At 40.1% G+C, this 12,106-nt stretch overlaps 1 protein-coding gene across 7 annotated transcripts in view; it reads left to right on the top strand.

Annotated features, from left to right (window-relative positions):
- Positions 1 to 12,106, top strand: part of LPP (LIM domain containing preferred translocation partner in lipoma) — a 686,984-nt gene that overhangs the window by 222,428 nt on the left and 452,450 nt on the right. The gene's annotated exons all lie outside the window — the stretch shown is intronic.

Raw genomic sequence — 12,106 nt, 5'->3', positions numbered from 1 at the left:
TGAGCCAGAGACCCAGAAGCTTTGGCTGGGAAGTTAGCATCTGGATCCTGAGACCTGGAGTCTAGGTGCTCCCTGTGTCTCAGCTGCTTCTTGACAATTGAGCTACCGGCGCAGTATGAGAATGTGGGTGCAGAAAAGCCTCAGGCTCCTCTGCCTTTAGCAGAAAACAGGCCAAATGACAGGAGCATAGCTTCATCTCACTTTTGCCTTCCAAATCTCAAGCCAGTTTTGTATATTTTGACAGTATTTCTTCTGCAGTCCAACCCTACCTGGAGACAGACTTTGTGATGCAGCCAGGTGGAGTGTTGATCACCATGGCCGACACAGGAAGGGTTACGGTGTTCCCATCTTGGACTTGTCTTCCGCAGGCTCTGTGTGTACTAGATACTAAACTGAGGCTGGAATAACAATTACATTCTATTTGATTGCTGCTTGTCAGCGTGGCTAATTATATAACAGAACTGGAATGCAACAGTTTCACTTTAGGGGATCCCTAAGGGAAATTCCTATTTATCAGAAAAATGCCATAAGGAGGGAAGACCCTGAACCGAGAGAGTATTCTAAACTGTTTTGGTTTCAAGTATCTTGGAAAGTACTCCAGGAAGATATGCAGTATCACAGCAGTGCTTACCGCGTCCAGGGGGAGTTCCAGCTTTAGCAAAGGTTGTCAGTTTTCCATCCTGTGGTTATATTATTCCCCGCCCCCCCAACCTAAATATATATGTTTGAAATTTGCCATTGAAATCAATGTAAAATTATTTAAAATAAACTAAATAGACATACGATCAAGGGGCCAGCTCTGGATTCTTCTCACACGTCTCTTCCCTTTTGTGTAATCTCTATTTAGAAAAGTGAAAAAAATTGTTAGTAATTCCTCCTTTACCCTGGTACTGCAGGGTACCTTGTGAGGTGATGATTTACTCAGCTACCATTTTAGATCTATTTCTTTTCCTGTCCTAAGTTAAGAATGAGGCAGCTAGTACTCGTCACAAAGTACGTATTATAAGGTCACAGGTAACGTTGATGGGAGGTGAGGATAGAGAGGTCAGGTGGTAACAATATAATTGAAGTTAATCTAATTTTCTTAGAAAGGTCACAGTTTTTGTTTCAGGAGAAAATGGCTGAGTGAATGTTAGTTGATAATAGATTAGCTTCTGCTAGATTTCTGTTATATCTTGCGTTTCTTGATCCTTGCAGAATCATTTTAGCACATTCTTTCCTTCTTATAAAGAAGCACATCCTTCTAAAGCAGAGATGCCCTGAAAGCCGCCTCTGTTTCCCACCAATTATTCTGCCCTCTTAGTATCTGCTGTAATAAACTCAAAGAATAAGAGGCCTTTAACCATGTGGAACTTTGGGGAGGGAACTTGACTATACTCAAGATTTCCTTGGACTACGTGAATCCAACCTCATTATCACACTGTTATAAGTAGGTGACTATGTGAGTTATCACTTACACTAGGACACTTTTAAAAAGGGGCACTGTTAATAACTACACCAAAACAGCAGGCAAAAATCACATGTGTGGTTATTCCTCCTTAAAAAGAACCAGGGAGAAGAGTGTTTGAAACGAATATGAATTAAAATGATTAAAAAACAGAGTTTAACTCTTACTATTCTCAAATTTTTAAGTTCATTTTTCCTTTTATATAATAATCACATGCTGAGCACTGAGGGTGGGGTAGATTGTATCCGGCACTGGGAAAATAAAGGTAAGGAAGACACCATTGTTGTTCTTTATTCACTCCGTTTTTTGTTATTATTTTAGGGCAGAAGGTTCTCAGTCTTGCTCACAGCATGCCAGGCACCCTAAGGTGATAATGCCATTTTGTGCTTCCCCCCAAATTAAAGTGCTCTCTGCCAAAGCATGAAGATTTAAATGCCTAAGTAACTGTGCTATCCAGTTGTTTATTTTATAGAATTTGGGATTATGTTTAAAATTTGGCATGAATGGACCATTTTTTGCCAAACAAAATTTCGAAAGCTACTGGTTTGTGATTTAAAAATTTGTTCTAAAATTGTCAGGTTAGTTGCAAAAAAAAAAAAAAAGAAGAAGAGCTAGACTGATTAGACACAGAACAACCTGAGTAGGACAAAAATCAATTACCTTAAATATCTGATGTTCTGCCATGTTTTAGAGGATTTGTGATTTCAGAGAGTTAGGGTAGGACCAATAGGGGGTCCTTGTGAGAATACAGGTTTCGGCTACAGAAAACATTCTAGCTGTCTTAATTTTCCTGCCATGGAAAAGGGTTCCTTGTGAGGTAGTGATTTCCTTGTCATTGGTCACATACCAGTGAACTCAAGGTGGCCGTTAAAATATCTTCATTAACAGTTTTACACTTGAAAGACATCAAAATTCTGTATCGGTGAATGTTGGGTCCTTGATTACTGCTTTAAAAATATCTGGTGTGTGTATGTGTGTTTCCCCAGAATATTAGCCAATTGAGTACAGTCTTCATTTATTTCATTTTGTTTTCAGAGTGGTCAATAATTGATAAAAATGCAGGAGGTGCTATAGCAGTACTCTCATCGAGAGGAATTTAAAAGGGAGTAACTTCCACTGAAGTGATTCTGAAACTGATCTGAAACAGGCTGGTTTGGTTTTACTCAGCTACCATTGGTCAGCGCTTCTCCAGATTTTGTCTCTGTTTCAAAATCTTGAAATAAAAGTGGAACAACGTCCAAAATGACTTACTAAAAAGGTCACCAGATGAAAATGGTTCCAATTGCTTTGCTATTCAATGTGAAATTATAAAACTAGCCTCTCTTCCATAATTTGAACTTATAATACAGTCTCATTCTAATGAGAAGATTGTCTGGTTTTCATATATTCCAAATACTGAGAAATTATCTAAGCTCTCAGATTGATGTCAGACAAAAATTGTTATTTCACAGCATATAATGCTCAGAGTTAAATCTCTTTATTTTCTAAAACTGTATATCATAATTCTTGAAGATTGAAAATTTATATCCCTCCCTTACTTTATTTTTTCCATTACCTAGGCATTTAAAATCTTTAATTTAGCAACATGTTTATGTTTTTGCATTCGAATAAAGTGGACTTGGGGTTTTTTAACATTAATTTAAGAAGACATAATTAGAGAGAAACATAAATGACCTAGAAACTTTAATTTGTAGTAATACTACCTAAATTCAATAACATTAATTCTAATTATAATGTGCAAACTCAATACAGAAGTTCTAAGCTCGTTTATGAACAGTGGTTGTAGCATTAGATACAAATAGCACAGCTGAAAGTGACAGTTTTATGAGCACCAGGGGGGCGTATAATAGTTAACTCCTCATTTTGTTGCTGTGATTACTCTTAGCAGGTTATAAGGCCTGAATAAACATCACCTTCTAGAGTTACATGCAGTATGATCAGATGTCAGTATGGCCTGAGACTGGTCAAAAGGGAACTCATCTTCACGGAAGAAAAATTAAAGTATTTCTGCTTTTTAAGTTATAAATAATATTGGATATTTCTATTGCATATTCATGGCAGACAAGTCCAATATGTTTCAATACCAGAAAAATACAAACAGAACCATTAAAAAATTAAAAGTAATTAAAATATCCCTCAAGTGCTAGTACAATTTCACGGCCTGTCTAATGGGCACAACAGACTTGTAAACAGACAACCAAGACAGTGTTTACGTGTGTGAATACAAGTTTGCACAAGCTGTCAGGAGGCCATAGATAAGTGAGGAGCAATTAACTCACAGACCTACCCACTTACTGGTAGGCTTAGAAATAGAAGATGCCAAAAAATCACCGAAGAGATTGCCAGGCCTCATTAGAGATTACGTGGGTGATTTTTCCCATCCTCACTTTTTCGTCCTAATGGAGGGGCACAGCATTTAGGAATGAGGCACACGACATCTCATCTTTCTAAAGCCAGATTTCCACTTTCAAAAGTAGATTTACTGAGCTCAAAAGGGCTCAGGCTATTGTTGCTTTTTTCTCCTGGCCTTGTACAGAAAAGCAGCCTGTTAGAATGAAAGACTTTGAAGAAGCCATCTTAGGAGCACATTTTTTCCCAAGCACAGTAGAGTCCACACATGAAGCACAGTAATATAGAACATAAAGTATTCTGGGAGGGGATTTGGGAGATCATCTTGTAACTGCTTATTATTTTAGAGCTAGAGAAACTGAGGTCCAGAGGTTTAAAAAAATGTTCTTGGTCACGTAGCCAAGTGGAACCACTGCTACTAAATGTGACCTCGAGTTGCAAGGTTGGGGTCAAAAGTTTTCTGTGCTGATTTTCAATGGCATTTGTGCTAATTCTCTTGAAAGAAAAATTATTTACTCCTATACATACTTAAATGGCTCTATCCATTCTATCTCATTATGATCCCCAAATTAATAGAGTTATTAGCTTGTTTAGTGAAAGTTTCCCACTGCAAATTCCCTTTGGAGGCAGAACAGCTGGGTTTGAATCCAGCCTCTGGTATGTTCTAGCTGCTCTATTATATTGGATAAGCCATTTCAGCCTCTGTAAATCTTGATTTTTTGAATATTCATATTAGAAGAAGTAAGTTATTCCCTAAGATTTCTCCTATCTGGGATGCTTGATGGCCTCTTGGCTCTTGAATGGCCTATCCTGGCTGTTGTCAACACGTCTGTTTTTTTCCAGGACTGATAGAACTTCTGGCAAATAAAAGGGCAGTTAGTTAGTGTTTGTTCCGTTCTGTCCGTGACCTTCTCCTGGGAGTGCTGGTCTTCCCGTGCTCTTGCTTCCCCGTCGAGTTGTTTCCTTTTCAAGTGGCACTGTGACTCTGAAGCGAAAGTGCCGTGTGGAGGATGTCACTCTCTGTCTCACTTCTTATCAGAGACAGCGTTTACTTGTCTTGGCCTGCTGCTTCTGTCCCTTGCTGCTTCTCGGTTCATTTGGGATCCTGAAATGCGGCTGGGTTTTCTCATCACTCGCAGTATTGCCAGGAACAGGAGTGCACCACTAGCATTAATTTTTTGTTGATCCTGACTCTGTCTAAGGCAGGTTGCATGTAATGGGTCCATTCCCCTCACACCCCACATTTCCTAATCTGCAGGGCCCATAGGACTTAAAACATAGTTTTATAAGAAACCTCAGCTCCCGCAACCCTTGGACTTATGGGAGCTTCACAGAACACTGGAGTCGGAAGGAATTGTAGCGAGTGTCTAATCTTTAATTTGCAGATAAGGAGAGGCACTGAGGCAGAGATAAAGGGACAGAAGTCATAAAACCCAGTAGTGACTGAACTGAAAATGACGCCCGAGTCCTCTGCATCTAAGGCTAGTGCCTTAGCCGGTATTTCCGAGCGTCTCAGCCTATATAAAGGCTTGGCATTTCGGTAGCGTTGTTCTCTCATTACCCCTTCTGAGCAATGCCAGCTGTCCGTGTAGAGAGTGGGGCACTTAGCCAGTGCTGGGCCAGAGCTGTCTGTTAGGAGAAGTTGAGTGAATGCATTGACATTTTCAGCCCATGGTAGAGCCTGCTTTGCCCTCCCAGCTCTATCTGACCTGATGCTTTTAGAGGAAGAGTGATTACATTTGCTGTTCAACTAACAATTGTGTGTAATTTTCAGCCTGTCTTATTCTTCAGCACTGTCTTCCCACGCTTCCATCACATGCCACGGCGTATTTGCTTCCCAATTATGCTGGTAGCGACTTACCTACACCATTCGGAAAAAGTTGGCCTGAAGTACTTATTTGCTGTGCATAATAAATCTTGATTGATACCTTGGTAATCTCTGAGATTAGACCAAGAATCCCTCCCACAATGGGCAGGACTGAAGACTCAGGGAAACGGGTGACAGAAAAAACAGGGAGAGAACAGAAAGGGAGGAGCATGGTTTCTCACTGCTGAGCTGAGAGATTCACAGGTGGTTCAGTGTCTGTTTGCCTGACTTTTGCTTGGTGTGGGCTAGTTCTGTTGTATTGCATCTCATAGATGCAATAAAAGTTTGTGAGCAGAGTTGTCATTAGCCCTCATCTAATTCACTGCACTTTTAGGAAAAACAACAAGAAAACACTTCATCTGAGAGAGTGCAACAGTTGCACTATGAGCTCATGGAAGAGCTAAGATTGGAAGCTGGTCCTGAATTCTGAAGATCAGGCATCTCTTGGCTAAGCACCTAGATGTAGAGAAGGTTGGATAGTTATCACCCACAGAGGGAACCATATTGTACTGTTTTAATAAAGGATTACAAAGGCAGTTTTGAAATTCCAGGAGGTTCCTGACTTTTATTTAAGTGGAAAATTAAAAAAGAAAAAACAACCTACAAAGCTATGGGAAAGTGTTATTTGAATCATACCTACTTATTTAAACGAAGCAGATGTTGCCAAGCAACAGGAATCCTAAACTTTAGGCTGCCATCAGCCACTTGAGATTCTTACATTACAGAGAACTCTACTCTCTCAATTCTCCTATCATTAAAATATTACATTCATATCTGTCCCTTTCTTTAATATCATTTGTTTATTCATCCAACAGTAACCTTAAAGCCAGGCCTTGGGTTAGTTACCAGTGGAGATTTAGGGACTCATGGAATGTAATTTAAAAATTAACATAACCACTTAAATCCATTATCCTCAACCTTTGAATCAATATGTACATGAAGAGCTCCACATGCATTTAGTGTACAGATAAGTTTTGAAAACAACTACTTTAAGCTCCCAGCTCTGGATAGTAGATAATACCATGCAATGATTGGTTGTTTGTTTTTAAATATTGGTGATCTATATGAATGTTTACAGAGGAGTAGAATGTAGATTTGGGGGGGAAAAAAGAAAAAAAGAAAAATATGGCCATACACGTCTCAATTCTCTTTTGTGAATGACAGTAGCTTGGTGTTCACATGGTATATTTGGAGAGGCTGAACAGCTCTTTGTTATACATCGTCATATTAGCTGTCACTTTGCCTGTGGGCCTGAGTTTCCCCACCTGTAGAGGAAGGATCCTGGCCATCGCATTGTCTTTTGTGAGCATTTGCATTCTCTTGTGCTTGATTCGTTCAGTCTTTTGACTGATGACTTCCTTTCTTCATGATCTTGTGTCTCATCATGGTCAAATTTCAGAGAATAGAATAGGGAAGACATTAGGGAAAATAGGATCCAAGACGTAGGAGTGGAGATGGTAAGAGCAAAAACATGCTTTTGTGAAGGGGTAATCTCTTTTAGAGTGTGATGTTTTCCTTTCTCCTCCAAACAGGGAGATGGTACAACATTGAAGACCATGGATTTGGGGTAGAGTTCTGCGTCCAAATTTCAGCTTTGCTAATTGTAAGGAAAATATATCCTTGACTAGGGTGTTCAACCTCCTATTCCTCACTTTCCTTATTTATTAAATGCAGATAATAACAGTGCTACCTTATGTGGCAGTCAGAATAACTCCATGGCCAATAGAATATTGCTTGATCTGTGAGGCCTCAGTAATCACCTGTGCCTGTCATCAGTCTGTGGGTTTCTGGTACTCATAATTAGTGGGAGAAGACAGAAGAGCAACAGGGCAAGTGATGAGTAAAACCTCTTAGCGTCTTCTTAATTGATTCACATTTGACACAGTTCCTGAAAGAGCACATCTGACTCCCTTCGGCACTGGGGATGTTGTTTAGAGGAAGGCCATTTCTCTTGCTCACCCCTCTGCTGTTGGCCATTGCATATTTTCAGAGCCTTTATGGAGATCTGACCTTCCCTTTCACTTCTTGCTTTCATGATGATTGTAAGCTTAGAGTGAAACCCATCTAGAGCCAGAGGAAGTAAAAGCAGGGTAAGTCTTGGTCTAGCAACACCAGCTCTTTCCACTGCCGATCTCTGTGTTCACATTGGTTCTCTCTGAGAAGCTGAGAAATCTCAACTAATGTGCTAGTTCATGCACTCACTATGCTAGTGAGGTTTCATCAAACCTAGTTATCAAAAAGCAGGGCTGTAATTAAGATTTTAGAGAAAGAAAGTTCTATAGAATGTTAGAGCTTGTTGGGACTTCATAGGACCCATTTTGAAAATGAGTGTCCTCTCTTGTTAAAGGTCACCCTGGAACAGCTGAGACTAGACCTGAGGCCACACGTGTGTTAACACTGCTGCATTTGTCACCTTCCTTGGATCCATCTCACATTTTACATTTTCTTATGTAGAATTTTCACTCTTGTTAGATTTCTGTTTCAAGATAAAATTTCTCTCCATATAATATCTTTAAAAAGCTGAACTAAGTTTGTCCTTTAAACCTCTCAGCTAGTCTCTGGAATCCTTCTTTTCAGTATAACTGGTCTCCTTCCTGCCCCAGAGAAGTGCCTTGCTTTACTCCTGAGCTCCCAGTAGTGTTTCCACTCATTGCCCTTGTCACTTCCATTTTCTTTCTGCGTTACTCAGCTTTCGAAGTTGTCCTGGTTAAAAGCTACTTTTGCCAGCCTAGCGCTAGCCCTGGTGACATACTCTGGTATTTTCCATATGCTTTCTGTGTTTGCTGCCTCTTTCCGCATGTGTAGGTATTTCTTTCTTAGATAGGCTTTATGCTCCTTGAGTAAAGATGAGAATTTGATTCATCTGGAGCTCCAGTACCAGGTGAATACGTTTATTCTCTCATTTATTAAATTAACAGTAATTTTTACTGATTGCCTGTTGTGTACTAGGCCCTAAGATTATAAAATGATAGCTATTTTTTGTTCTCAAGGATTCAGAAGTGTAGTGTTGGATTCAGGTCAGAACTCGGGTGGAATTAACACGTGCCCTGTATGTGATGGCGATATGCTAGCTGCTGTGAAGGATAGTAAAAGGGCACATAGCTTGAACAGGAGAGAGTACATGATTTATGCCTTTATGGACCAGTAGGAAGTAATGCTTGGGATGTAACTGATACACAAGACATCATTTTTAACTAAGAAATAACTTGGTTTTAAGGGAGCAAAGATCAAACCTAGAGGAACTGGATCAATTTCCAGCAGAATATAAATGCTGCAAAATGGCCTCATAAGAAGTAGAAAACTACCACAATTGTAATAGAAGTCATTGGAAATATGACTAATGTCTGTTAAAAGAAGATATCCTATTTAGATGGCATGACACTAAATTTTCATACACCTTTGAAGATCAGATAATTCCAATGTCAGCTTTGCTAACTGTAAACAAAGCAACTGTAACCTAGACAGTAAGAAATGGTGTAGAACCCTCATAGAACCCCAGATCTACAGATAAGTTATGAGGATAGTATTAACTCATATTGAAGATGTACAATTACGATAAACATCACGATGACAAAATAATAAGCAGAATAAAAAATAAAACCTGTGAAGATGATCTTATTTAGGATTATATGTACACAAATTCTAAATATGCTCAGCGCCTGTGGCTCAAGTGGCTAAGGCGCCAGCCACATACACCTAAGGTGGCTGGTTCAAATCCCCAGCCCGGGCCCACTAAACAACAATGATGGCTGCAACCAAAAAATGGCCAGGCGTTGTGGTGGGCGCCTGTAGTCCCAGCTACTTGGGAGGCTGAGGCAGGAGACTCGCTTGAGCCCAGGAGTTGGAGGTTGCTGTGAGCGTGATGCCATGGCACTCTACCCAGGGGGATAGCTTGAGGCTCTGTCTCAAAAAACAAAGAACAAAAATTCTAAATAGAATAGCATAGTTAATGCATCAGTACACCAAAATACTATGACTATGACAGAGTATTCTATTTTAGGAATTATTAATTATTAATTCCTAAAATAGTATATTTTAGAAATATTATTAGGAATGCAAAGATGGTTCAATACCCGGAAATCTGTCACCAGGATTCATTGCATCACCAAATGAAGGTAGGAAAAAGGAGACGATTATATCAGTGAATGCTATGGACAGTCTAGATAGTTATGGCTAAGGGAGAATGGCATTCATTCATTCACTCATTCCTACATGATACTTTTTAAGGGTTTCTTGGCTAGGCAATGTGCTGGTATAGGAAGACTACCCAGGTGCTTCAAGTTTATTGGGGCATACAGGTAGTTGAATAAATACCTTCCATGTTGACTGTTATAAGAAAAGTGCTATAACATCCTCAAAATGGAATTAAACGATTCTTGGAGATAATTCAGGAAATGGTCACCGAGACAGAGACATTCGAGCTTGGGCAATATAAGAATATAGGGCTTGGTAGAAAGTGCAAGGGGTGAAATGGTGTTATCAATGATGGGGACATCATGAGCAAGGATTCAAGATCATGAAAGTTTATTGTAAATCCTGGGGTTGGTGTCACAAATCACTGTTGGCAAAGAAAAGAATGAAAAGAGAAGATGCTTAAAAAGGTCATCTGGAAACAGTGAAAACAGTGATTGGCCAGAGGTCACCCTCCCAGGTGGTGGAGCTGGAGGTGCTTTCCTGGAGAAGTTAGTATCTGATAATTTATGATGCTAGGGACAACTGCAGTGATGATGGAATCAATGATTTGCACATTGATGCTTAAGTTTTTCATTTTTATGTGATCCCAGAGGTTGCCTCTTCCTCTTATTTATGCCGTATCCAAAAAGGCCAAAGTGCCACAATCAGTAACTTGGGATTACTCTGGAAATGTGCATCTTTTCTTTAGAAATCATTGCATTTTATATTAGCCAGTTTTTTAAAGTTTCTATTTGCATAAGTTTAGATTTACAGATAAGTTATGAGGATAGTATTAACTCATATTGAAGATGTACAATTAAAATTTACACTACAAATGTGCACAGAGCATTGACTCCCTGAGTCCTTACTTTGGCCCCACTTAGTCTACGTTTATAGTCACTTTAGTCACGTTGAAAGCAAAACAGTCTTTTTTTTTTTTGCAGTTTTTTGGCTGAGGCTGGGCTTGAACCCACCACCTCTGGCATCCAGGGTGAGAGCCCTACTACTTTCAGCCATAGGCGCCACCCCCAAACAGTCATTTTTATCACCATTTAGTAGCAGACCAAGCCTCCATTAAAAACAAACAAAACAGAAAACTAAAATGGGTATTTTTGCAACCCTAAAGGATGGGCTTGATTTTGGTATTTAGGAAAAAATGTTCTCAAGTGATTCCAAATATTCAGCCAGATTTAAGAACCATGAGCAAAGTAGACATTCAGTGGGTATTTTTCTATACTGTTTTGTGCTAAGCCTTAATGGTGGGTTAGAGATGTGTAAAATATGGTCCCTCCACTTTTAAGGAACTCACAGGTTAGCAAATGTATGTGTGTGTGTCTTTGTGTGTGTGTGTGTGTGAAAGTTAAAAGGTGCACATGCTTATGTAAAGGGTACAGGGGAAGATAAGAACAAGAAGGTCCTCATAACCACAGTGAGAAGCCTCAGTACCGCGTGTTCTGATCCCCAACTTAGAGTCTTCATCATCAGTCTTCAGCACTGTTTCATGTTGTCCTCTTCTGTTGAGAAAATTATACCTCAACTGTTTTCCTCTGTGCAAGATGGTCGTGTAATTCCCAGTGACATCCTATGAGAATGGAGGCGTTCCTTTCTTCTCACTTTGCACAATATATACACTTTGAAGTATATAAAGCACTTTAATTTTGTCTTGTCAGTTGTCATAAAAACTCTGCAATTTAAGGAGGACTGTTTTGTTTTAATCTTAATTTTTAAAAGTGTAAATATCCGAGCACTAGAGGAGGTGCTATTAGAGGCCAGACCACTTGTCAGCATAGACTGTTGCTGACCCTGCAGCACTCTCTCCCAGCTCTCCCCCTCCACCCTGCCTCGCTATTGCTCTGCCATGTACTGAGACCCTTTTCCTGCATTTCTGGTGCTCTTTTTCTTTATACACATCTGCAGGTAATCATGTAGCCCTCTTAATTAATTCAGTTCAATTAATAAATTACTAGGTGGATTTGGGGCTGGGAGCGAGTGCAGGGTGCCTTCCGGGCCTCCCTGGGCTGGAGAGCTCTTGCAATCAGACTTGGAGAGCCCTCCTTGTGGCAGTCTATGAGGGCCGTCCCCAGCAGGCAGGCTGCCTGGAGGGGTGATTTGCTTGCCCTGACAGGAGACAGACAGGATTTTCCTTTCTTCTGCTCAGAGCAGCATCCAGCTGCACTGGCTGACCCACCTCCTAGGTAAAGAAAGCTTTATGTGAGGAACCAAGGTGGTGGCAGCTCTGCACAGCCCTGGGTGGGCATTGGTTTGCTGCG

Source organism: Otolemur garnettii, unplaced genomic scaffold (assembly GCF_000181295.1).
Source record: "Otolemur garnettii isolate 467f Iridium unplaced genomic scaffold, OtoGar3 scaffold00060, whole genome shotgun sequence".
NCBI lineage: Eukaryota > Metazoa > Chordata > Mammalia > Primates > Galagidae > Otolemur > Otolemur garnettii.
The sequence above is the reverse complement of the archived record's forward strand: the minus strand, read 5'-3'. Positions and strand labels throughout refer to the sequence as shown.